Consider the following 24,948-nt stretch of genomic DNA (forward strand, 5'->3'; position numbering starts at 1 on the left):
TATCTTTTAAATATACCCATCCATCTGGTTTCATTTTACCTTTCAAATCTTCAATTAATTTTAAGTCTTCTTTTGTGTAATTTGGATATAGTTTGGATTTTACCGTCTGGTATCAAAGACAATGCCTTCACCTCAGTTATTTCAGCCGCCCGCTTAGCCTCCTGATCTGCCAATTGATTTCCAATTTCAAAATCGGCATTCCCCTTTTGGTGTCCCCGACAATGCATGATAGCTACCTTTTCTGGTTGTTTTATAGCCCCTAACAATTTTAAAATTTCTTCAGCATGCTCTATCTGTTTTCCCTGAGTGGTCAGCAATCCACGTTCTTTCCAAATCGCTCCATGAGCATGTACCACGCCAAATGCATATTTAGAATCTGTCCAAATATTTATTTTCCTTCCTGCTGCTAGTTCCAGTGCTCGCGTAAGAGCAATTGTCTCTGCTTTCTGGGTGGACGTCCCAGGGGGTAATGGTTTGGACTCGATTACCTGTTGAGTGGTTGTAATGGCGTATCCTGCCTTACATTGTCCTTGTTTCACAAAGCTGCTCCCATCAGTATACCAAGATTCGTCAGCATCTTCTAAAGGTTCTTCCTTAAGATCGGGTTGACTAGAATACACAGTCTCCATTGTTTCTATACAATCATGGGTTATAGGTTCATCCAGAGTTCCGCTAAGGAAAGAAGCTGGATTTACGACGTTAGTGACCACAATTTCCACATCATCTTGTTCTACTAATATTGCTTGATATTTTAAAAATCTCTGTGGTGAAAGCTAATGGTTTCCTTTTTGTTCCAAAACTGTTGAGACCGTAGGGGAGACTAACACTGTCATTTTCTGTCCCATTGTAAACTTCCGAGCTTCTTGTATATTGATAACAACAGATGCAACAGCTCGAAGGCATCCAGGCCATCCTTTACTTACTTCATCTAATTGTTTAGAGAAGTAAGCTACTGCTCGTTTATAGGGACCCAATCTTTGTGCTAGTACTCCCAAAGTCTCTCTCATGAGAAAACAACCAAAAGGGTTTCCAGAGATCCGGTAATCCCAAAGCCGGAGCTTGCATCAATTCTCGTTTAAGTTGTTTAAAGGTGTTTCGTGCTTCTCCAGTCCAGACTAACTTTGACTGATTACTCTTTATCAATTCATATAGAGGCTTTACCATTAGTCCATAATTATAAATCCAAAGGCGACACCAACCTGTCATTCCTAAAAAGGTTCGTAGCTCCTTTACCGTTTGGGGTTCTGAAGTCTGGCAAATGACTTCCTTACGTTCAGTTCCTAGTTCTCGTTGTCCTCCCGAAATTTCAAATCCCAATTAGGTCACGCGTTGTTGAACCAGATGAGCTTTCTGTTGAGAGACTCGATATCCATTTAAACCCAGAAAATTAAGGAGACTTATAGTCCATTGAATACAACTCTCTTTAGTCTCGGTAGCTATTAAGAGATCATCTACGTATTGTAACAATGCCCCTTCAATGTCCGGAGGTATCCAAGTCTCGAGTTCCTTTGCTAATTGGTTTCCAAAAATGGTGGGGCTATTCTTGAATCCTTGAGGTAGCACTGTCCACATAAGCTGCGTCTTTCTGCCTGAGTCGGGGTTTTCCCATTCAAAGGCAAATAGGTTTTGGCTTTCAGTGGCTAAGGATAGGCAGAAGAAGGCGTCTTTTAAATCCAGTACGGTAAACCAGACTTGACTATTCCTTAATTTAGTCAGCAAAGTGTAAGGGTTTGCCACTACTGGATGTATATCCTCAGAGATTTTATTTATAGCCCTCAGATCCTGAACTAGCCTATAGCTTCTTCCATCTGCCTTTTTTAATTGGCAATATGGGTGTATTTTATTCTGATTCGCATTCAATCAACAATCCATACTGTAGAAATTTATCAATTATCTCTTTAATACCTTTCCTATCTTCTATCCTCAAAGGATATTGCTTAACCTTAATGGGTTTCTCTCCTGGCTTTAATTTAATAATTATTAAGGTCACATTTTTAGCTCTTCCAGGGACTTCGGTGGCCCAAACTCCTGGATATACGTGATCTGTGATCTCTAAAGGTATTTCACTTTTAGGGTTAGTTTGTATTAGTGCCAGGCTCAACACATTTATTAGTTGTTCTTCTCCTATCCTTAATTCCATTTTCCCTTTTTCAAAGACAATTTCTGCTCCTAATTGCTCTAATAAATCTCTACCTAAGAGTGCCCATGGGGAGTTAGGCATATATAAAAATCTGTGTATGCCCCATTGTTTCCCTAACTTGTACTTCAAAGGTTCACAAAAATAAGCCTTTTCGGTTGCACCTTTTACCCTAACATAATCATTCTGTAAAGGCATTAATGCTTGATTTAGAACTGAATACGTTGCCCCATATCAATAAGAAATTTCACTTCCGTTCCTCCCCTAACTTCATTATAACCAGTGGAGGATCCGCTAGGGTAGATTCCCCAGATCCCCGTTATTCCTGTTGAAATCAGGGGCCGATGATTACCCTAGGAAAAGGCTAGTCAATTTGTCCTCTGAAGCCAGGTCCAAACCGTTTTTTTTTTTTTGTTTTGTTTTGTTTTTCCATTACATTTCAGAGTTAGTCCAAAAATTCCATAGGGGTTTCTTTTGGACCTTGTTGGAAGCATATTCTCGGTCAGGGAAATGCAATTGTCCACAGTTCCCTGAGCGATCCCATCGGCAATCTGAGCTCGCACATGAACTCAGGTTGTTTTAAGAGTTAACTGCTTTTCTGTTTCCATGACAACTCTCTGGGACCCATCATGATCCCTTTGCCCCAGAGGGCTAACACCCAAGATTTTAAGATCTCAGCCCCGGCTGAGGCAGAACTGTTAACATTCCTACATCCTCTTTCCCTGCTCATTCAACTTCAAACACCTTTAACACTTTCAACAACCCTTTTAACACTTCCTTTATCTTTCTCCAGCCTGTACTTATCTAATGCCAACATCAAAGGCGCAGTCAGGGGCCAACTTAATTCCGTACCTTTTCCCTCCAAGATGCTGAAACAACATCAGTATACAACATTCCATCCTATTTTCCTTCTCAAAAACAACATTGACTGTAGCAAAGTATTTGTCGCGTTAAGGGGTGTAGCTGATTAACCATTACGGGCCCGGTCGGATTCAGGGTACTGAACCAGTCGGACATTCACCAAAAACGCGTTAACCATCTGGGGGTCCAGTCAGACATTCACCATCAACGCATTAACGGTCTGGGGGTCCGTTCAGACATTCACCAAAAATGCGTTAACCATCTGGGGGTCCATTCAGACATTCACCAAAAACGCATTAACCGTCTGGGGGTCTGGTTGGATTCAGAACACTGAACTATCACGGATAACCACCCTTACCCTAGTTGCACTTAATGAGAGCTATCACAATGCAATCAAGTATGGTTTATTACAGCAACAGATAATCAGGTTCTTTTGGATTGCCAGCGATAGTGACTGTCTGCAAAAGCAAGCTAGTATGCATGAAATACACAGGTGTTACAGATGTTACAGGTGTTACAGGTGCATGGCCTAGAAATAAACGCGTTAAAAAGATCAAAGACTCTATAGAGATTTATAAGCAAGTATTCAGATCTCACCCAAAGGCGTCCCAATGGGGGGGGAAGAGAGGCTCAGCCCATCGACTGATCCCAGGAGTCAGGATGTTGTATTTCCTCAGGATGGTATCTCACCTGACGGTGGTATCTTCCCTAACATCCCCTCTCTCTTGGGCCAATTTATATTATTTTCTATCTTTTAGGTGGAGCTTGAGTGGCTCTAGTCAAGCATATCTTAGTTATGATTGGTGTAAAGTTCTCTCGTCTCCGTTTAAAGTAATAGGCTCCGAGAAATTCAGGGTGCATGCTCAGTGAGGGGTGGTCGCACCTTGGAGGCGGGTAGCTTTTGGGATGGAGGTGTGTTTTGGTATTATAATGATATTATAATGATCAAAAAGTACACTAGGGTACAGCATTTGTCAAAACATGACAGGTCTTTGGCTCAGGGTGGCAAAAAGTGCAGCTTTGTGCACAAGAACAATTGAGTCCCCACCTGGTTACAGAGCCTAGCCGTGGTGTCTCCACTCCACTCTACGCTCCGTGCTGTTCCTTAGGGCTAGCACACCAAGCTTCCCCAGCGCGATAGCATCTAAGGTTGGGAGCCTAGGGAACGCTCAGGTAATGCAGTTATGCCCTACCCTGAAAGCCTCTTCAATGCTGTACCTTTTCCTTAAAAATGTGAATGTTAGTTTTATTTTCCTAGTTACTTCAGGCAATTACACCACATAATCCACCCTGTGACTATAGTCACTCAAGCTTCATGACAGTTGGAATATGTCGGGGATATCACATACATTCTCGGAATGAGGTTTATTGAGTGTATGTACATTGTGTAGGGATGCTAAACGTTTCATCATAAACCAGAGTTTCAGATACAAACCAATTGTCAGTATGAAACATAATACAGTGAGTATTAACAGAACAGTAACAGGGTGAAGCATCTTGTTGAAGATTCTCGTGGCAGCTGGCGACCATCCAAACAAAGTGTCCCACCAACGGTGTCTCTCATCTCTCTTTACTCTTTCCATCACTCGATGTATTTCTTATGCATCATGATGGACAGTAATCAGAGTCTTTTGTCCATTTTCTTGGACTTGTGTCATCAGCTGCTTCAGGTCCTCATGTACCAGCAATTTCTTCACCAAGGTGAGGTTCATTCCAATAGGAGTAGGCAGCAGTTCATGAAGCAGAATATAATTAGATGCAATAAGTTGATAAGAAGTGACAGGAGCTGAGTATTTAAAATCACATCCTAGAATTTTGGTAAAATTGCAAACACAAACATTAGAGTGATTACTGGTATCTACCACTGTATTATCTACGACTATAGAATCACAATGAGTTCTCATGCAAACACAACCTTTCCCAATATATACAAGTACAGTTTCAAGGGTTTCATTAGGATGTATCTCAAAGTGGCAAATATTTTGCTCAGTGTCAAGACAAATGTCTTGAGATTCCAGCGTGTTACTTTCACAGATGAAACCTTTTTGTTCACGCACAATACATGCATTTACATCAATTGTTTGCCACTTTCCTCCCTTTTGATGGCCCCATACTTTATGCTTTTTAGGATAAAGTATAGTTCCATTTTGATTGAGTCCTAATGCAATGATTGGATATACATTGTATACGGTGGCGTTACTTATAGTAAGTATAAAGGCAACAATTTTATCATTTTCTGCATAATGGGTAAAGTTGACTAATTGCCACCAAGCTTGAAACTCCTTTTCAAATTCTGAAGCATTATCCCAAATCAATTTTCGAATTTCAGTGGGCAAAGTTCCTCCTTCTCCCACTCTTATAATAGCTGCTGCTACAGATTGTATCCATAGCTGCGCTTGGATGCAGCTCAAGGCAAGGGAGGTATTGCCTTGGGCCTTTCCAAGGGCATTTACAATTAATTGATGATCATTTTCCTCAATTTGTTCCCAGTGGGGCCAAACATCTGATAGAAGCCATTGATTTGCTCCTAAAGCCAATAAGGATGATTTTATTGGTTGTTCCAGTTTCCTTAGGTCATCTGTAGTAGCAGTTATTCTACTCATTAAGACCTCAGCATCAATGCTATTTAATATACCTAATCCTGTCCCTTATAACCCAGTTGCATCCCGTGGCACGCGCTGAGATTGTTTTAGAGAACGTCCATGTAACCATGCTAACCAGCCGGTGTAGGCAGATCTCAGAAAGGTGGTACATTTTGAGTTAATTTCAAAGATATTAATGTGCAGCACTAGCTCTACCCTTTTTAGGGGCCAACTAGGGTTAAAGAGAATTTGTTGTTGTCCCACATTTTTAATTATGTAAGGACCTGTGTTGAAGATGGAAGGAGTTAGACCAATGGGAGGCTGAGTCGGTTCGTTTTCAAGGATCTGCGGAGGTAGAGGCTTCTTATCCTTTGTAGTCGATGATGTTTCTGTATTAACCATGAATTCAAATAATATTTCTGTGCCTCTGTAACCCCAAAGACAGTACACAATTATAGGTTTGGTGAAAGTAAAATTGTACCAGCAATCAAAATTTGGTTCCGTTATTTTGGTACAATCAGTACTATAATTTTGTGGTCCAGTAGAATCAGTGTATACTGTCTTAATTTCAGTCGGCCAATTATAAGTGGATCCATTAGTTATTCGACAACCAATTTGTATTATCTGGCCAGATGTGGCTTGAAGTTCAGCCATTTTTAGAGAATCATTCCAACTCCATTCATCTTTCAAAAATATTTTGTTTCCCTGTAGAACTAAGGTAGATAAATTTAGACCCCTTTTGTTCTGAGGTGTTCCAATGATTGCGCTGTACCGTGATAATGCATGATTCCAAGGATCATCATAAGGTGTTATGGTGTCACTGGGTATATTTCTAATACCATACTGCAGTATATCGAATGTAATGTATGGAGTTAGGTCAGGTGGTGTAGTTGGATCAGGTTCAACCACATCTATTTTGAATCTAAATAGTAGTCCTGTACACTGTGACTGCGACAGGCCCGAACCTGGGCAGTGTTGTTGCCATATACAAGTTACAATAGTGGGTTCTATCAGGGTAAAATTATACCAACAATCCCACTCATCTGTAGTACAGGACTCTGTTGTCACTTGGTTTCCAGATATTGTTATTAATGTGGCTTTCTCATGAGTTGAGCCATTAACCATTCTACACCCCACCCGGATTTCTTCTCCCGTCCTTCCCTTTAGGAGTGGAAGCCATCTCTCATCCCAGCCCCACTCGTGTCTCGAAAACACCTCAGTTCCATGCATAACCACTGTAGCTAAGTTTAATTTTTCCTTTAAGGCTTGCGTTCCCAAAATCCCAGTGTATTTAACATAGGCTTGGGACCACAGCCAGCCTGGGTCTCCTTGGCTGTAAACCAGAAGTGATTGCATCAAGGTCAGGGTGGAGCATAGTATTATTAATCCAAACTGTTGATTCATCATCTTCCAGCTGTCCGTATACAGTTCGCTCAGGGTTTCTGTAAACATAAAAAGAAAGAAAATATGCTCGGTTGTATTCAACCGGCAGGGTTAGAAAGAGGGTGATATCCACCGGGTGCTGATCCGGTGTATTTTTCCTGAACAATCTTTAGCTCCCCATGCATAGGGATTTTTGGGAGTAGTTACAGAATCACAGAATCACAGAATTTCTAGGTTGGAAGAGACCTCAAGATCATTGAGTCCAACCTCTGACCTAACGCTAACAGTCCCCACTAAACCATATCCCTAAGCTCTACATCTAAACGTCTTTTAAAGACCTCCAGGGATGGTGCCTCCACCACTTCCCTGGGCAGCCTGTTCCAATGTCTAACAACCCTTTCGGTAATGAAGTTCTTCCTAACATCTAACCTAAAACTCCCCTGGCGCAACTTTAGCCCGTTCCCCCTCGTCCTGTCACCAGGCACGTGGGAGAACAGGCTAACCCCCACCTCACTACAGCCTCCTTTAAGGTACCTGTAAAGAGCAATAAGGTCGCCCCTGAGCCTCCTCTTCTCCAGGCTGAACAAGCCCAGCTCCCTCAGCTGCTCCTCATAGGACTTGTTCTCCAGGCCCCTCACCAGCTTCGTCGCCCTTCTCTGGACCCGCTCGAGCACCTCGATGTCCTTCTTGTAGCGAGGGGCCCAAAACTGAACACAGTACTCGAGGTGCGGCCTCACCAGAGCCGAGTACAGGGGGACGATCACCTCCCTAGCCCTGCTGGCCACACTGTTTCTTATGCAAGCCAGGATGCTGTTGGCCTTCTTGGCCACCTGAGCACACTGCTGGCTCATATTCAGCCGACCATCACTCCCAGGTCCTTCTCTGCCTGGCAGCTCTCCAACCACTCATCTCCCAGCCTGTAGCTCTGCTTGGGGTTGTTGCGCCCCAGGTGCAGGACCCGGCACTTGGCCTTGTTAAACTTCATACAGTTGACCTCAGCCCATCGGTACAGCCTATCCAGATCCTCCTGCAAAGCCTTCCTACCCTCGAGCAGATGGACACGCGCATAGCTTGGTGTCATCTGCAAACTTACTGAGGGTGCATTCAATGCCCTCATCCAGATCACCGATGAAGATATTAAAGAGGACCGGCCCCAGCACCGAGCCCTGGGGGACGCCACTAGTGACTGGCCTCCAACTGGACTTGACTCCATTCACCACGACTCTTTGGGCCTGGCTATCCAGCCAGTTTCTAACCCAACAAAGCGTGCGCCAGTCCAAGTCAAGAGCAGCCAGTTTCTTGAGGAGAATGCTGTGGGAGACGGTGTCAAAAGCCTTGCTGAAGTCAAGGTAGACCACATCCACAGCCTTTCCCTCATCCACCCAGCGTGTCACTTTGTCATAGAAGGAGATCAGGTTCGTCAGGCAGGATCTGCCTTTCATAAACCCATGCTGACTGGGCCTGATCGCCTGCTTGCCCTGCAAGTGCTGCGTGATGACTCTCGGGAGGATCTGCTCCATGAGCTTCCCTGGCACTGAGGTCAAACTGACAGACCGGTAGTTTCCCGGGTCTGCCCTCCGGCCCTTCTTGTAGATGGGCGTCACGTTTGCTAGCCGCCAGTCAACTGGGACCTCCCCCGATAGCCAGGACTGTTGATAAATGATGGATAGTGGCTTGGCCAGCTCCTCTGCCAGTTCTCTCAGTACCCTTGGGTGGATCCCATCCGGCCCCATCGACTTGTGCACATCCAAGTGCCGTAGCAGGTCACCAACCAGTTCTTCGTGGATAGTGAGGGCCACATCCTGCTCCCCATCCCCTTCCACCAGCTCAGGGTACTGGGTATCCAGAGAACAACCGGTATTGCTGCTAAAGACTGAGGCAAAGAAGGCATTAAGCACCTCCGCCTTTTCCTCATCTCTTGTACCTAAGTTTCCCCCCGCATCCAGTAAAGAATGGAGATTCTCCTTAGTCCTCCGTTTTGTGTTGATGTATTTATAAAAATGTTTTTTGTTATCTTTAACGGCAGTAGCCAGATTGAGCTCCAGATGAGCTTTGGCCTTCCTAATTTTGTCCCTGCACAGCCTCGCAACATCCTTATAGTCCTCCCTAGTGGCCTGCCCACTTTTCCAAAGATTATAAACCCTCTTTTTTCTCCTAAGATCAAGCCACAATTCTCTGTTGAGCCAGGCTGGTCTTCTTCCCCGACAGCTCGTCTTTGGGCACGTGGGGACAGACCTCTCCTGCGCCATTAAGATTTCCCTCTTGAAGAGCGCCCAGCCTTCCTGGACTCCTCTGCCCTTCAGAACCGCCTCCCAAAGGACTCTACCAACTAGTGTCCTGAGCAACTCAAAGTCAGCCCTCCGAAAGTCCAATACAGCGGTTTTACTGGTCCCCTTCCTGGCCTCGCCAAGAATAGAGAACTCCACCATTTCGTGGTCACTCTGCCCAAGACAGCTCCCGACAATCACATCCTCCACCAGCCCTTCTCTGTTTGTGAACAGAAGGTCTAGCGGGGCGCCACCCCTGGTAGGTTCACTAACCAGCTGCGTCGGGAAGCTATCTTCCACGCTCTCCAGAAACTTCCTAGACTGCTTTCTCTGGGTTATGTTGTGCTTCCAGGATATGTCAGGGAAGTTGAAGTCCCCCACGAGTACAAGCACTGAAGATTTCACAACTTCTGTCAGTTGCCTGTAGAACTCCTCATCCGTCTCCTCATCCTGGTTCGGCGGTCTATAGCAGACCCCAACCAGGACACTAGCCTTGTTGTCCCTGCCGATCCTAACCCAAAGGGACTCGACTTTGTCATTCCCAGCCTCGAGTTCTACAACATCGAAAGACTCTCTAATATAGAGAGCCACACCACCACCCCTTCTGTGCTGCCTGTCCCTTCTGAAGAGCTTATAGCCAGGCACTGCAGCACTGCAGTCATGAGAGTGGTCCCACCACGTCTCCGTGATGGCAACCAAGTCGTAGCCTGCCTGCTGCACGATGGCTTCCAGCTCCTCCTGTTTGTTACCCATGCTGCGTGCATTGGTGTAGATGCACTTCAGCTGGGCCATTACCTTATCCCCCGGCCTTGCTATTGTTCCCCCTGGCACAGCCAAGTAGTTAGTAGTTAGTGTCATGGGTACTATTCCAATCTGAGGCATTTTTACCAGCACAGGCTGTCCAGGAGAAAATCCTACAGGGTGCTTTTCTATTTTAGTATGATGCTTTTCTATTTCAGTGTAGTGCTTTGGAGTGATTGTGGTAGAAGATGCGCAGAAGGCTTTCATTTTGGGGCAGCCATCTCCACTCCATCTATTATTTAATTGATAGATGGCGTCATGTAACCGCAAATGCCATCCAGATTTGTGAGTATTTGCGAAACGCTTGACCAGTCCATTAGTGCGTTCCACAATACCATTTGCTTGAGGATAATAGGGGGTGTGGAATACCCATCGGATCCCTTCCTCTCTGGCCCAGTCCTGTACCACTGCAGCTGTAAAATGTGAGCCATTATCACTTTGAATTTCCTCAGGTAGGGGGAGTGTACTGAACCATCCTTTTAGTCCCTTTACTGTGTTTTCCCCAGTAGCTGATGCAAAAGCAGCAGCCATAGTGAGGCCAGATATTACCTCTACTCCTACTAGAACATACTTCTTCCCCCCTGATGATCTCAATGGGCCGATGTAATCAATCTGCCAGGAGTGCCACAATGTTTTCCTGTCCCGAATGTGCAAGGGAGGTGCCTTACTCAGATGGTCCTTGTTAAGCCGTAAGCGACATTGGGAGCAGGCAGTCACCACTTGTTCACACAGTTTGACTGATACAGGCCATCCTTCCCGGTATAAGTCAGCCCGTCCAGTGTGGCCACGCTTAACATGTAACCATTCGAGCAACCGTTCCCATTCTTGGTTATCATTAGTGACATCAATTTGTCGCAACCGTGTGAGGCTATCTACCTGCTGATTGAATTGGGCAGCTACAGTGTTTGACTGATCATGTCCTTTTACCCATCCTAGATGTAGTGTTCGCTGCTTTCCTATCTCTAACGGTTGTTTCCAACTTTCGGTTTGCCAGACTGGAACTCTATTTACCTGCCAATCATTAACTGCCCAGTGACCGATCCACTCGGTAGCTCCTTTAAAAACAGCATATGAGTCAGTATAGATATGGGTAGCACCATGTTGTGCGGCTAATAAACTGCTCTGAGTTCCCCTACCTGTGCACTGCCTTCACCGGTTTCAATCAGTTTCTCTCCTGTTGCTACTTCCAATGCCACAGCCTTGTATTTCCACTTATTGTTTTCCCTATGAGACGAGGCATCTGTAAACCACACTCCTGTAAGATCACTGTCTTCCTTTAGAGGAGGTGCTTCCTGGATCGGGGATGGTTTGGTCGGTGGAGGCTGAAACAGGAGGGTACTATCTATGTCCTTTTGTAGTTTGGATATTTTAGTATTACCCTCAGTGATTGGCATAATCTCATTAATACCTTCTAGATAGGCATACCATTTACGAGCCGTGGGTTTCTGAGCAATGCCAGCAGGTGGTATTGTTCCTTTACGGACTACATCCAGGATATGGAAAGGTCCTCGGACAATCACATTCTGTTTTCTCCTTAATTGCTCTGTCTGTTTCACTGCTCGCACTAGAGACAATAATCCTTTCTCAAGATCCGAATATCTCCTTTCAGTATCACTGAAGGAGTGGGAGCTGAATTCTAGTGGTCTCTCGGGTCCCTCCGGCCCCCTTTGCCATAAGTTACAATGAGAGCCATGTTCACTGAACCCCCATTCCACATGGATAGGGTCAGTAGGGTGTATGGGGCCAAGCTGTTGGAACAACCTCAATTCCTTTATTAATAATTCTATTGCATTAGTATGCTGTTCAGTCCTCTCCCATGATTTTCCTTTCCTAAGCAAGTTATAGAGAGGACGTGCAATGATAACAAAACCTGGAATATGTTTACGCCAATAACTTAAAGCACCCAATACTTGTTGTAATTCCTTTACACTAGAAGGTCTTTGTCCATGTTCTATTTTTTCCAGCGTGTCCTGAGGAATAGAGGTAGCTCCATTAACCCACCATACTCCCAGGAATTTAACTTCCTGTGCAGGCCCTTGGCACTTTGAGTCAGGGATTTCCAATCCTAAATCAGTCAGTGTCTTCCGGATATTTTCCATTGTGCCTCTTACACTTTCCTGATCCTTTCCCCCTATCAGGATATCATCTATATACTGATATACTGTGTTATCCGGTGGAATAGGAATCTCTGCTAGAATTTTAGCCAAAGTATTGTGGGCAATTGTGGGAGAATGCTTGTATCCTTGTGGAAGCCTATTAAAAGTATATTGGATTCCTTTCCAGGTGAAAGCAAACTGAGCTTTGTCCTGCTCAAGGAGAGGAATCATAAAAAACATATCTTTAACATCCAAAGCAGCCATCCAAGGATGGGCAGTGCCTTGTATTAATGTCACTATTTCTGCAATGTTTGGGACTGCAGCAGTTAAAGGTGCGGTGTTAGCATTTAACTGTCTGTAGTCCACGGTGAAGCGCCATTGCCCAGTTGGTTTCTTTACTGGCCACACTGGTGAATTATAAGGTGAATGGGTCCTTTTAATAATGCCTCTTGCTTCCAATTCTGTTACCACCCCGTCAATCCCCATAAGTGCTGCTGCTGGCAACGGATATTGCTGAACATTAGTAATTTTAGAGGGAGGTAAGGGTATAGATGTTTGTAGCAGGCTCAGTTTTACTGTGTCCGAATCCCTTTGATATGTCGCGAAACTCCACATTGTTCCATCAGGGAGTTTCCACATACGACCACGCAGTACGTCAAATCCTAAAATATTAGTGTATGCAGCACCAACTAATACTTCTACCCTGGTTAATTTTTGTTCCTCTGGCAACCAGAGTGAAATTTTTGCAGTAGGGCTTTGTTTTTCCACACCATCGATTCCTGTAAATTTAACCCTGCATCGACCAGGTGTTATGCCCAGGGTCTGTGCGGTCTCATGTGTAATTACTGACATTTGGGCCCCAGTGTCAATAAGAAAATTTACCAATATTTTTCGGGGTCCAACAGGAATGGCAATGATAGGGTCAGAGTGTTCGTTAGAGAGCCATTGAATTGCTAATACCTGCCGAGCAGGGTGGCTCACTGCCCTCCCCGGGGATAGGAGTTTTTTTGCTGAGATTCTGTTTTGTCAATTAAGCTTGGTGCCGAAGGTGTACATTCTTTATGGATGGGATTTTTTTCTGTTAGGCAATCCCCTCCATCTGGAACATTTTTCTTACCCAGAGATTGGACTAATGTACGGAGGTCGTCTACAGAGGCACCATGCAAGAGTGGTCGGGATGCACCCAAAGCTAGGGCCTTACGCCAGAGCTCATCCTGTTCTTTATTAAATTTGAACCTGTTTTAAAAATTAGGGTATCTGGGATTTTTAGTGTGGATTTGGCGGATTCGCCGAGAGTGATCTTGGGACTTAATACTGGATGAATTAATCCAGCCCATTCGGCGTCCGTATTTATCTAGGTCTTGGACAAATTCACTCCATGTGGGAATAGGAGAGTTTGGATTCCGCCTACGTCCACGATCACCATCCCTACGAGCAGCTTGTATGCGATCCTGGGTGTTTGCTACAAACATCTTAAGACAATCAGGGAGTCCACGGATGAGAAGGGTTAACCGAACCGGATCAATAGGAGCTAACATCGGGGATTTCCTAAATTCATCTCTTTCATATAACGCCTGAATGCAGGTTGCTGTCTCTACTGCTACAGCCAGGTCAGAATATCTTTTGCTCTAATTTCCAGTGATTCCCCTCTCTCTTGGGGATCTATACCACCTGCCCAATATGCCGCCCGTGCAGTGATAGAGTAACTATGGTCTCCTGGTGTGGTGGTTAAAAACACTGCATGTCCCCAAAAGCCACCTGCTTCTTCCTCACTCAACATAATTCGATCTCCTCCTTCAAGAGAAACTCGCCACACATACTCCACTTCCGATTCCCCTGACCGCCTTGAGAACTTCTCCTGTATTTTAATCAACTCCGCCGGCGACCATGGAATCGTTCGCACAGTAGTGCGGATTTCATCATTATCATCAACAGCAGTCTCAGTCTTAACCAAAGATCTCAAGGAAATCGAATGAGGTTCAGAATCATCAATATCTTGGACATCATCATCACTGTCAAACCAGATATCACCATCCCAACTTTCAGGATCTGCATTATACAACAATCTACGAATCTGCTTAACCGGAGCACAGGGCTGTATTTTATTTAAGAGATGACTAACCCTCTCCAGCAATTGTTTAAGATAATTATTTTCACTCACAAGTTTATCCACTCTGACTCCTAATGCTTTTCCTGTCTCCCTTTCAAAGGCCAATGATGACTTCAATACTTCATTCTCTGATTTCAAAGCAGTATGTTCCACATCAGAGATCAGTTTGGGAGCAGGAGTTTCCTTAGCTTCTTGCTGAGCACAAGACAAACAGGCTCCTAACACAGCACAAATTGCACCTTTACCCTTTCTTTGACCAATCTTTCGTGAAGCCTGACACTGCTCAATGCTGTGGTGTAAATGCCTGAAGTAACTAGGAAAATAAAACTAACATTCACATTTTTAAGGAAAAGGTACAGCATTGAAGAGGCTTTCAGGGTAGGGCATAACTGCTTTATCCTTGTGCACAAAGCTGCACTTTTTGCCACCCTAAGCCAAAGACCTGTCATGTTTTGACAAATGCTGTACCCTAGTGTACTTTTTGCTCATTATAATATCATTATAATACCAAAACACACCTCCATCCCAAAAGCTACCCGCCTCCAAGGTGCGACCACCCCTCACTGAGCATGCGCTCTGAATTCCTCGGAGCCTATTACTTTAAACGGAGACGGGAAAACTTTACACCAATCATAACTAAGATATGCTTGACTAGAGCCACTCAAGCTCCACCTAAAAGATAGAAAATAATATAAATTGGCCCAAGAGAAAGGGGATGTTAGGGAAGATACCACCGTCAGGGGAGATACCATCCCGAGGACAACATCCTTAGGACCTCCTAACTCCTGGGATCAGTCGACGGGCTGAGCCTCTCTTCCCCCCCCATTGGGACACCTTTGGGTGAGATCTAAATACTTGCTTATAAATCTCTATAGAGTCTCTGATCCTTTTTAACGCGTTTATTTCTAGGCTGCGCAACTGTAACACCTGTAACATCTATAACATCTGTAACACCTGTAACATCTGTAACACCTATAAACACCTGTAACATCTATAACATCTATAACACCTATAACACCTGTGTATTTTATGCATACTAGCTTGCTTTTGCAGACAGTCACTATCGCCGGCAATCCAAAAGAACCTGATTATCTGTTGCTGTAATAAACCATACTTGATTGCATTGTGATAACTCTCATTGAGTGCAACGAGGGTGAGGGTGGTTATCCGTGATAGTTCAGTGTTCTGAATCTAACCAGACCCCCAGGCGGTTAATGCATTTTTGGTGAATGTCCGAACGGACCCCCAGATGGTTAATGCGTTTTTGGTGAATGTCTGAACGGACCCCCAGGCCGTTAATGCGTTTTTGGTGAATGTCTGACTGGACCCCCAGACGGTTAATGTGTTTTTGGTGAATGTCCGACTGGTTCAGTAACCTGAATCTGACCGGGCCCGTAACGGTTAATCAGCTACACCCCTTAACGCGACAGTAAAATTGGCGTAGTCGGCAGGATTGCTATGGATAAACGTCTGCAAAAATACAAATGTGCCCCTTCCCAGGCAGGGAAGGAGTTTTCCCAAAAGTTTTGGAAAGATGAGGAGAAAGTGGTAGAGTGCATTGAGCATTGTCAGGCTTCACGAAAGATTGGTCAAAGAAAGGGTAAAGGTGCAATTTGTGCTGTGTTAGGAGCCTGTTTGTCTTGTGCTCGGCAAAAAGCTAAGGAAACTCCTGCTCCCAAACTGATCTCTGATGCGGAACATACAGCTTTGAAATCAGTGAATGAGGTGTTGAAGTCATCATTGGCCTTTGAAAGGGAGACAGGAAAAACATTAGGAATCAGAGTGGATAAACTTTTGGATGAAAATAATAAACTTTCCATTGAGAATGACAAACTTGTGACTGAAAATGATAAACTTGTGAGTGAGAATAATCATCTTAAACAATTGCTGGAGAGGGTTAGTCATCTGTTAAATAAAGTACAGCCTTGCGCTCCGGTCAAGCAGATTCGTGGAGTGCTGCATAGTGTAGAACCTGAAAGCTGGGACAGTGATTTCTGGTCTGACAGTGATGATGGTGTTGAAGAGATTTCTGATTCTGAACCTCAATCGATTTCCTTGAGACCTTTGGTTAAGACTGAGACTACTGTTGATGATAATGATGAAATCCGTACTACTGTGCAAACGATTCCGTTGTCACCAGCAGAGTTGGTTAAAATACAGGAGAAGTTCTCAAGGCGGTCAGGGGAATCAGAAGTTGAGTATGTGTGTCGAGTTTCTCTTAAAGGAGGAGATCGAATGATGTTGTGTAAGGAAGAAGTAGGAGGCTTTTGGAGACCTGGAGTATTTTTAACCATCACACCAGGAGCTGACTTGGCTGTAGCAGTACAGAAAGCAGCCTGCATTCAGGCAATATATGAAAGAGATAAATTAAGGAATTCCCCAATGTTAGCTCCTATTGACCCGGTTCAATTAACCCCTCTCATCCGTGGACTCCCTGATTGTCTTAAGATGTTTGTAGAAAACACCCAAGATCACATACTAGCTGCTTGTAGGGATGATGATAGTGGTTGTAGGCGAAATCCTAACTCCCCTATTCCCACCTGGAGTGAATTGGTACAAGACATAGATAAATACGGATGCCAAATAGGCTGGATTAATTCATCCAGTGTTAAATCCCAAAACCACTCTCGGCGAGTCCGCCAAATCCACACTAAAAATCCCAGATATCCCAAATTCAAAGAGAGGTTGAAACCTAATAGGGAACGAGGTGAGTTGTGGTGTCGGCAAAAAAACTCTTGTCCCCGGGGAGGGCAGTGAGCCACCCTGCTCAGCGGGTATTAGCAATTCAATGGCTCTCTAATGAACACTCTGACCCTATAATTGCCATTCCTGTTGAACCCCCAAAAATATTGGTAAATTTTCTTATTGATACCAGGACCCAAATGTCAGTAATTACACATGAGACAGCACAAACCCTGAGCATAACACCTGGTCAACGCAGGGTTAAATTCACGGGAATTAATGGTGTGGAAAAACAATGCCCCACTGCAAAAATTTCACTCTGGTTGCCAGAGGAACAAAAATTAACCAGGATAGAAGTATTAGTTGGTGCTGCATATACTAATATTTTAGGATTTGACATACTGCATGGTTGCATGTGGAAACTCCCTGATGGAACTGTGTGGAGTTTCGCAACACATCAAAGGGATTCAGGCACCATGAGACTGAGCCTGTTACAAACATCCATACCCTTATCCCCTGCTAAAATCATTAATGATCGGCAATATCTGTTGTCAGCAGCAGTATTTACGGGGATTGATGGGGTGGTAACAGAATTGGAAAAAAGAGGCATTATTAAAAGGACCCATTCACCTTATAATTCACCAGTGTGGCCAGTAAAGGAACCAACCAGGCAATGGCATTTTACAGTGGATTACAGACAGTTGAATGCTAACACTATACCTTTGACTGCCGCAGTTCCAAACATGGCAGAGATAGTGAAAGCCCTCTGTGTATCTAACAGTAGTAATAGTGCTAACTACTCCCAAATATTTCTATGCATGGGAAATCAAAGATTGCTATTTCACCCTCTTTCTAACCCTGCCGGTTGAATACAACCGAGCATATTTTATTTTCTTTTGTGTTCACAGGAACCCTGAGCAAACTGTATATGGACAGCTGGAAGATGACGAATCAACAGTTTGGATTAATAATGCCATGCTTTACCCTGACCTTGATGCAATTACAGACCTTAAAGGAAACTTAGCTACTGTGGCTGTGCATGGAGCTGAGGTGTTTCACCATGGCATCTAACCATGTATTGTCACAGTATAGCACAGTCACTGGAACATCTCAAAACAGAAAGGACCTAAATCTCTCTACTTTAGTTCTACATGGAAACAAAATATTTTCAAAAGATGAATGGAGTTGGAATGATTCTCTAAGAATGGCTGAACTTCAAGCCATGTCTGGACAGACAATACAAATTGGTTGCTGAATAACTAACCGATCCACTTATAATCGGCTGACTGAAATTAAGACAGTATACATTGATTCACCAAACCTATAATTGTGTACTGTCTTTGGGGTTACAGAGGCACAGAAATATTATTTGAATTCATGGTTAATACAGAAACATCATCGACTACAAAGGATAAGAAGCCTCTGCCTCCGCAGATATTTGAAAACGAACCGACTCAGCCTCCCATTGGTCTAACTCCTTCCATCTTCAATACAGGCCCTTACATAATTCAACAACAAATTCTCTTTGACCCTAGTTGGTCCCTAAAAGAGGGCCACGGGATGCAACTGGGTTATTAGGGACAGGATTAGGTATATTAAATAGCATTGATGCTGAGGTTTTAATGAGTAGAATAACTGCTACTACAGATGACCTAAGGAAACTGGAACAACCAATAAAATCAACTTTATTGGCTTTAGGAGCAAATCAATGGCTTCTATCAGATATTTTACCCCATTGGGAACAAATTGAGGAAAATGATCATCAATTAATTGTAAATGCCCTTGGAAAAGCCCAAGGCAATACCTCCCTTGCCTTGAGCTGTATCCAAGCACAGTTATGGATACAATCTGTAGCAGCAGCTATTATTAGAGAGGGAGAAGGAGGAACTTTGCCCACTGAAATTCAAAAATTGATTTGGGATAATGCTTCAGAATTTGAAAAAGAATTTCAAGCATAGTGGCAATTAGTCAACTTTACCCATTATGCAGAAAATGATAAAATTGTTGCCTTTATACTTACTATAAGTAATGCCACCGTATACAATGTATATCCAATCATTGCATTAGGACTCAATCATAATGGAACCATACTTTATCCTAAAGAGCATAAAGTATGGGCCCATCAAAAGGGAGGAAAGTGGCAAACAATTGATGTAAATGCATGTATTGTGCCTGAACAAAAAGGTTTCATCTGTGAAAGTAACACGCTGGAATCCCAAGACATTTGTCTTGACACTGAGCAAAATATTTGCCACTTTGAGATATATCCTAATGAAACCCTTGAAACTGTACTTGTATATATTGGGAAAGGTTGTGTTTGCATGAGAACTCATTGTGATTCTATAGTCGTAGATAATGCAGTGGTAGATATCAATAATCACTCTAATGTTTGTGTTTGCAATTTTACCAAAATTCTAGGATGTGATTTTAAATACTCAGCTCCTGTCACTTCTTATCGACTTATTGCATCTAATTATATTCTGCTTCATGAACTGCTGCCTACTCCTATTGGAATGAACCTTACCTTGGTGAAGAAATTGCTGGTACATGAGGACCTGAAGCAGCTGATGACACAGGTCCGAGAAAATGGACAAAAGACTCTGATTACTGTCCATCATGATGCACAAGAAATACATCGAGTGATGGAAAGAGTGCAGAGAGATGAGAGACACCGTTGGTGGGACACTTTGTTTGGATGGTCGCCAGCTGCCAAGGGAATCTTCAACAAGATGCTTCACCCTGTTATTGTTCTGCTAATCTGGTTTATGATGAAACGTTTAGCATCCCTACACAATGTACATACACTCGATAAACCTCATCCTGAGAATGTTTGTGATATCCCCGACATATTCTAACTGTCGTGAAGCTTGAGTGACTATAGTCACGGGGTGGATTATGTGGTGTAAATGCCTGAAGTAACTAGGAAAATAAAACTAACATTCACATTTTTAAGGAAAAGGTACAGCATTGAAGAGGCTTTCAGGGTAGGGCATAACTGCTTTATCCTTGTGCACAAAGCTGCACTTTTTGCCACCCTAAGCCAAAGACCTGTCATGTTTTGACAAATGCTGTACCCTAGTGTACTTTTTGCTCATTATAATATCATTATAATACCAAAACACACCTCCATCCCAAAAGCTACCCGCCTCCAAGGTGCGACCACCCCTCACTGAGCATGCGCTCTGAATTCCTCGGAGCCTATTACTTTAAACGGAGACGGGAAAACTTTACACCAATCATAACTAAGATATGCTTGACTAGAGCCACTCAAGCTCCACCTAAAAGATAGAAAATAATATAAATTGGCCCAAGAGAAAGGGGATGTTAGGGAAGATACCACCGTCAGGGGAGATACCATCCCGAGGACAACATCCTTAGGACCTCCTGACTCCTGGGATCAGTCGACGGGCTGAGCCTCTCTTCCCCCCCCATTGGGACGCCTTTGGGTGAGATCTAAATACTTGCTTATAAATCTCTATAGAGTCTCTGATCCTTTTTAACGCGTTTATTTCTAGGCTGCGCACCTGTAACACCTGTAACATCTATAACATCTGTAACACCTGTAACATCTGTAACACCTATAAACACCTGTAACATCTATAACATCTATAACACCTATAACACCTGTGTATTTTATGCATACTAGCTTGCTTTTGCAGACAGTCACTATCGCCGGCAATCCAAAAGAACCTGATTATCTGTTGCTGTAATAAACCATACTTGATTGCATTGTGATAACTCTCATTGAGTGCAACGAGGGTGAGGGTGGTTATCCGTGATAGTTCAGTGTTCTGAATCTAACCAGACCCCCAGGCGGTTAATGCATTTTTGGTGAATGTCCGAACGGACCCCCAGATGGTTAATGCGTTTTTGGTGAATGTCTGAACGGACCCCCAGGCCGTTAATGCGTTTTTGGTGAATGTCTGACTGGACCCCCAGACGGTTAATGTGTTTTTGGTGAATGTCCGACTGGTTCAGTAACCTGAATCTGACCGGGCCCGTAACGGTTAATCAGCTACACCCCTTAACGCGACAAATGCGCTCTACCACTTTCTCCTCATCTTTCCAAAACATTTAGGCCCACTCCTTCCCCACCTGGGAAGGGGCATATTTGTATTTTTGCAGAAGTTTATCCATAGCAATCCTGCCGACTACGCCAATTTTACTGTCGCGTTAAGGGGTGTAGCTGATTAACCGTTACGGGCCCGGTCGGATTCAGGGTACTGAACCAGTCGGACATTCACCAAAAATGCGTTAACCGTCTGGGGGTCCAGTCAGACATTCACCAAAAATGCGTTAACCGTCTAGGGGTGTGTTCAGACATTCACCAAAAATGCATTAACTGTCTGGGGGTCTGGTTGGATTCAGAACACTGAACTATCATGGATAACCACCCTCACCCTCGTTGCACTTAATGAGAGCTATCACAATGCAATCAAGTATGGTTTATTACAGCAACAGATAATCAGGTTCTTTTGGATTGCCAGCGATAGTGACTGTCTGCAAAAGCAAGCTAGTATGCATGAAATACACAGGTGTTACAGGTGTTATAGGTGTTACAGGTGTTACAGGTGCATGGCCTAGAAATAAACGCGTTAAAAAGATCAAAGACTCTATAGAGATTTATAAGCAAGTATTCAGATCTCACTCAAAGGCGTCCCAATGGGGGGGGAAGAGAGGCTCAGCCCGTCGACTGATCCCAGTAAAGTATTATAGTTTAAAGTTCCATTAAAAGGCCACTTTTCTCCACATTCCAGCTTATAAAGCGGCCACCATTGATTACAATATTTTATCAGTTTTCCTGTTCACACTTCCACCAGCATATCCTCCAATATCCTTCCAATGACTCAAAACACATCCTAAAGTGCTTTTCTTTGGAATTTCACTGCTTGTTTGCCCCCCCATTTTCCAGTTCACACTTTCAGAGTACACTTTCAGAATACACTCCCACAGTATGGAATACCCCGTTGGCCAGTTTGGGTCAGCTGTCCTGGGTCTGTCCCTTCCCAGCTCCTGCTACACCTCTAGCCTACCCACTGGCATGACAGAGCGATGTGATATATGGAGTATTCCATAATTCGTGTCAAGAAGATGGTTGATATTAATAAAGAAGGGGGAAACGTGGGAGTGTGGCCATGGGGGTCGGCAAGCCTCATGGTTGATGATAACATCAGACTCTTAATGATGAGGCCATCAGGAATATAAAAGAGTTTAGAGGGAACAAAGAAGGGTGATTCAGGAGATGCCATGCAGTCTCTGGTTGCTTGTTCTCCAGCCAATAAGGTGTGGAAGCTGCTGGGTGTTTGCTGTTGCTGGGCAAAGTTGTTTGACCAATGAAAATTGTTTTGAAAAGGACTGCTGTGGGGTGAAGGGTATAAAAGGGGAGCCTGTCCTCAAGATAAAAAAGGCAACAAGATATAATGAAGTTATGTCATCAACAAAGAAGTAGAAAGAAGGAATGAAAAGGAACAGGCTAGCAGAACAGAGACCAGGATGGGAACAGGCACATTGATCGCCTCATTGTGGGAATATAAATGTTGTTTTTGCAGAGTTACATTGTTTAGAAGGAAGGAATGTGGTACTGAGATATGCTTACAGTGATAAGAAAGCTTAAGCAGGCGACCTTGTAAAATGCAGACAACCAGACTCCTTAGGACAATTAGGTGAAAATCACGGTGTTAAGTCAAGTCAGATAAGTGAAGAAACATTACCACTTCAAACAGTACAAATGTCAAAAGAAAATTGAAATTTAACAGGCCGGCAACTGAAGGCCATGCATTGTTTGTGAAGCATCAGATAGATTGTGAACCTGGATTACCCACTCAGTGGGGAAACAGGGGAGGGCCCTGTCATCAAAAAGTATATAAACTGTGTTTTGGAACTAGTAGATGCGCTCTCTCCTGCTTATGGGGCGCCTGCCATTGCAATCGCGAATAAATTACTACTTCACTGCGATCCTCGCCTGAGCCTAAGTTATTGGCTACGGAGTGTTTCTCACATCATGAAGATAGGTTCGGCCAAACTCAGCAAACTGCTCAAAGAAGCTCGTACAAAAAGTCGCTGGAAATAGGCGCACCAGAGCTGGGAAGAAGCTCAAGCTGAGAGAAGCGGACCCGTGCACAGAACTGCCCCTCGCTGGTAAGCAGTTGCGCATTATGGGGAATCATGCGTCCTTTGGAACAAAGACTGTCCTGGTAACCTTACAGCTTATTCTCCTTATTAACAATCAGACAGTTTATGATCCTGAAATATTGGGACCAAACTGAGGTCAAGGTGTGGGACTCTGCAACTAAAAACGACAAGGTTGCAGTGGAAGGATTGCTCAGCACCTGGCGAGCAGTCTCTGAGGCCTTAAAGAGACATGTAGGACCACAATCAGAAACGTGTGGTTTGCCAGATAGTGAGGGAGCTGCGGGCTCGTTTACTAATCCGCCTGCTGTGCCATCGGCCCCTCCGCTGCTACAGCCATCGAAGGCCCTTGCTGTTACGCCCCCTGGTGACCTGGATGTGCCTTTTGATCCAGGCCCTTTCGGCCTTGAAAAGGAGACGGAAATGTTTCCCTTCGATCCGGGAAGAATAGGATACATAAGGCCCGAAGGCCGAGTTGCTTGACAACTTAAAGCAAGACATATTGTTCCCACAACAACTAGCCCTGGAATTCTCCGGTGTTTGTAATCAAGAAAAGGAATGGAAAATGGAGACTGTTATATGATCTGAGAGAAATTAATGAAGTCATGGAAGATATGGGAGCGCTTCAAACAGGATTACCAACTACAACTATGCTCCCCCAGTCATGGACTCTGATTGTACATATGTATAGGCGTACTCGGGTTTAGTATATAAAAGCAATGTTCTGTATATTTAGAAAGTTCGGTGTTCGTGTATGTGTGTTGGTAGAGCACAGACTCCCCGCACACCCAGCGCTGTTTTCTTGCCTTTTATAAATATTACTAAATTCAGATTGAGTTTTATCTTCATGTATAACAAATTGGCGACCCCAACATGATCTTCTTGGGCTTTGGATCTGCGACTGGTAAAGGGAGGTGCCTCACCTAGTGGCCCTTGTCGATAGCGGTGCTAGAGTCCAACAAGATTTCGAACATAAGAGGCAAGTAAAGAACCAAGAGCTCTCTCTCTGTGACCCATAATTCCACGCGTGAAGACCCGAACGAAGAGGATTTGTGAGTATACCGTTCGGTTGGCTGGAATTCGGCTGTGTGACTGTGTGTAAGGGTGTGACTGAGACGGAACTTAGTTCCGAAGCGAGTGCGGAGGTCTTCTAACCACGGTTCCAATCTCCCGCGAGGAACTCGGCTGGTCCAAAGAGCAACGAAGATGGTGTGGGGCCTGGAGAACAAGTCCTACGAGGAGCGGCTGAGGGAGCTGGGCTTGTTCAGCCTGGAGAAAAGGAGGCTCAGGGGCGACCTTATCGCTCTCTACAGATACCTTAAAGGAGGCTGTAGTGAGGTGGGGGTTGGCCTGTTCTCCCATGTGCCTGGTGACAGGACGAGGGGGAATGGGCTTAAGTTGCGCCAGGGGAGTTTTAGGTTAGATGTTAGGAAGAACTTCTTTACTGAAAGGGTTGTTAGACACTGGAACAGGCTGCCCAGGGAGGTGGTGGAGTCACCATCCCTGGAAGTCTTTAAAAGACGTTTAGATGTAGAGCTTAGGGACATGGTTTAGTGGGGATTGTTAGCGTTAGGTCAGAGGTTGGACTTGATGATCTTGAGGTCTCTTCCAACCTAGAAATTCTGTGATTCTGTGAAGCGATTGGTCTAGGAATTCGTGGGTGGGTTAACCACTTGCAAGACACTTGCAAGTTGAGACTTCATTTATAACAGCAAGAAACTGGAAAGTCCTTGGCTTAGTGTAAGCACTGCTCTGCAACAATTAAAACATCAGCATGTTATCAACACTCTTCTCATCCTAATCCAAAACATAGCACCCTACCAGCTACTAGGAGGAAAATGAACTCTGTCCTAACTGAAACCAGGACATATAGCCACCCCTTATTCCATACCATTTATGT

At 44.1% G+C, this 24,948-nt stretch overlaps 2 long non-coding RNA genes across 2 annotated transcripts in view; both read left to right on the forward strand.

Moving 5' to 3' along the window:
- LOC311426456 overlaps positions 1-18,865 on the forward strand; it is a 54,831-nt gene extending 35,966 nt beyond the window's left edge. The window contains exon 2 of the long non-coding RNA XR_014686774.1: positions 17,828-18,865. This is a non-coding gene — a long non-coding RNA (uncharacterized lncRNA). The remainder of the gene's footprint in view (positions 1-17,827) is intronic.
- Positions 1-24,948, forward strand: part of LOC311426388 — a 371,544-nt gene that overhangs the window by 326,841 nt on the left and 19,755 nt on the right. The gene's annotated exons all lie outside the window — the stretch shown is intronic.

This window comes from Aythya ferina (assembly GCF_964211825.1).
Source record: "Aythya ferina genome assembly, chromosome: W".
Taxonomy (NCBI): domain Eukaryota; kingdom Metazoa; phylum Chordata; class Aves; order Anseriformes; family Anatidae; genus Aythya; species Aythya ferina.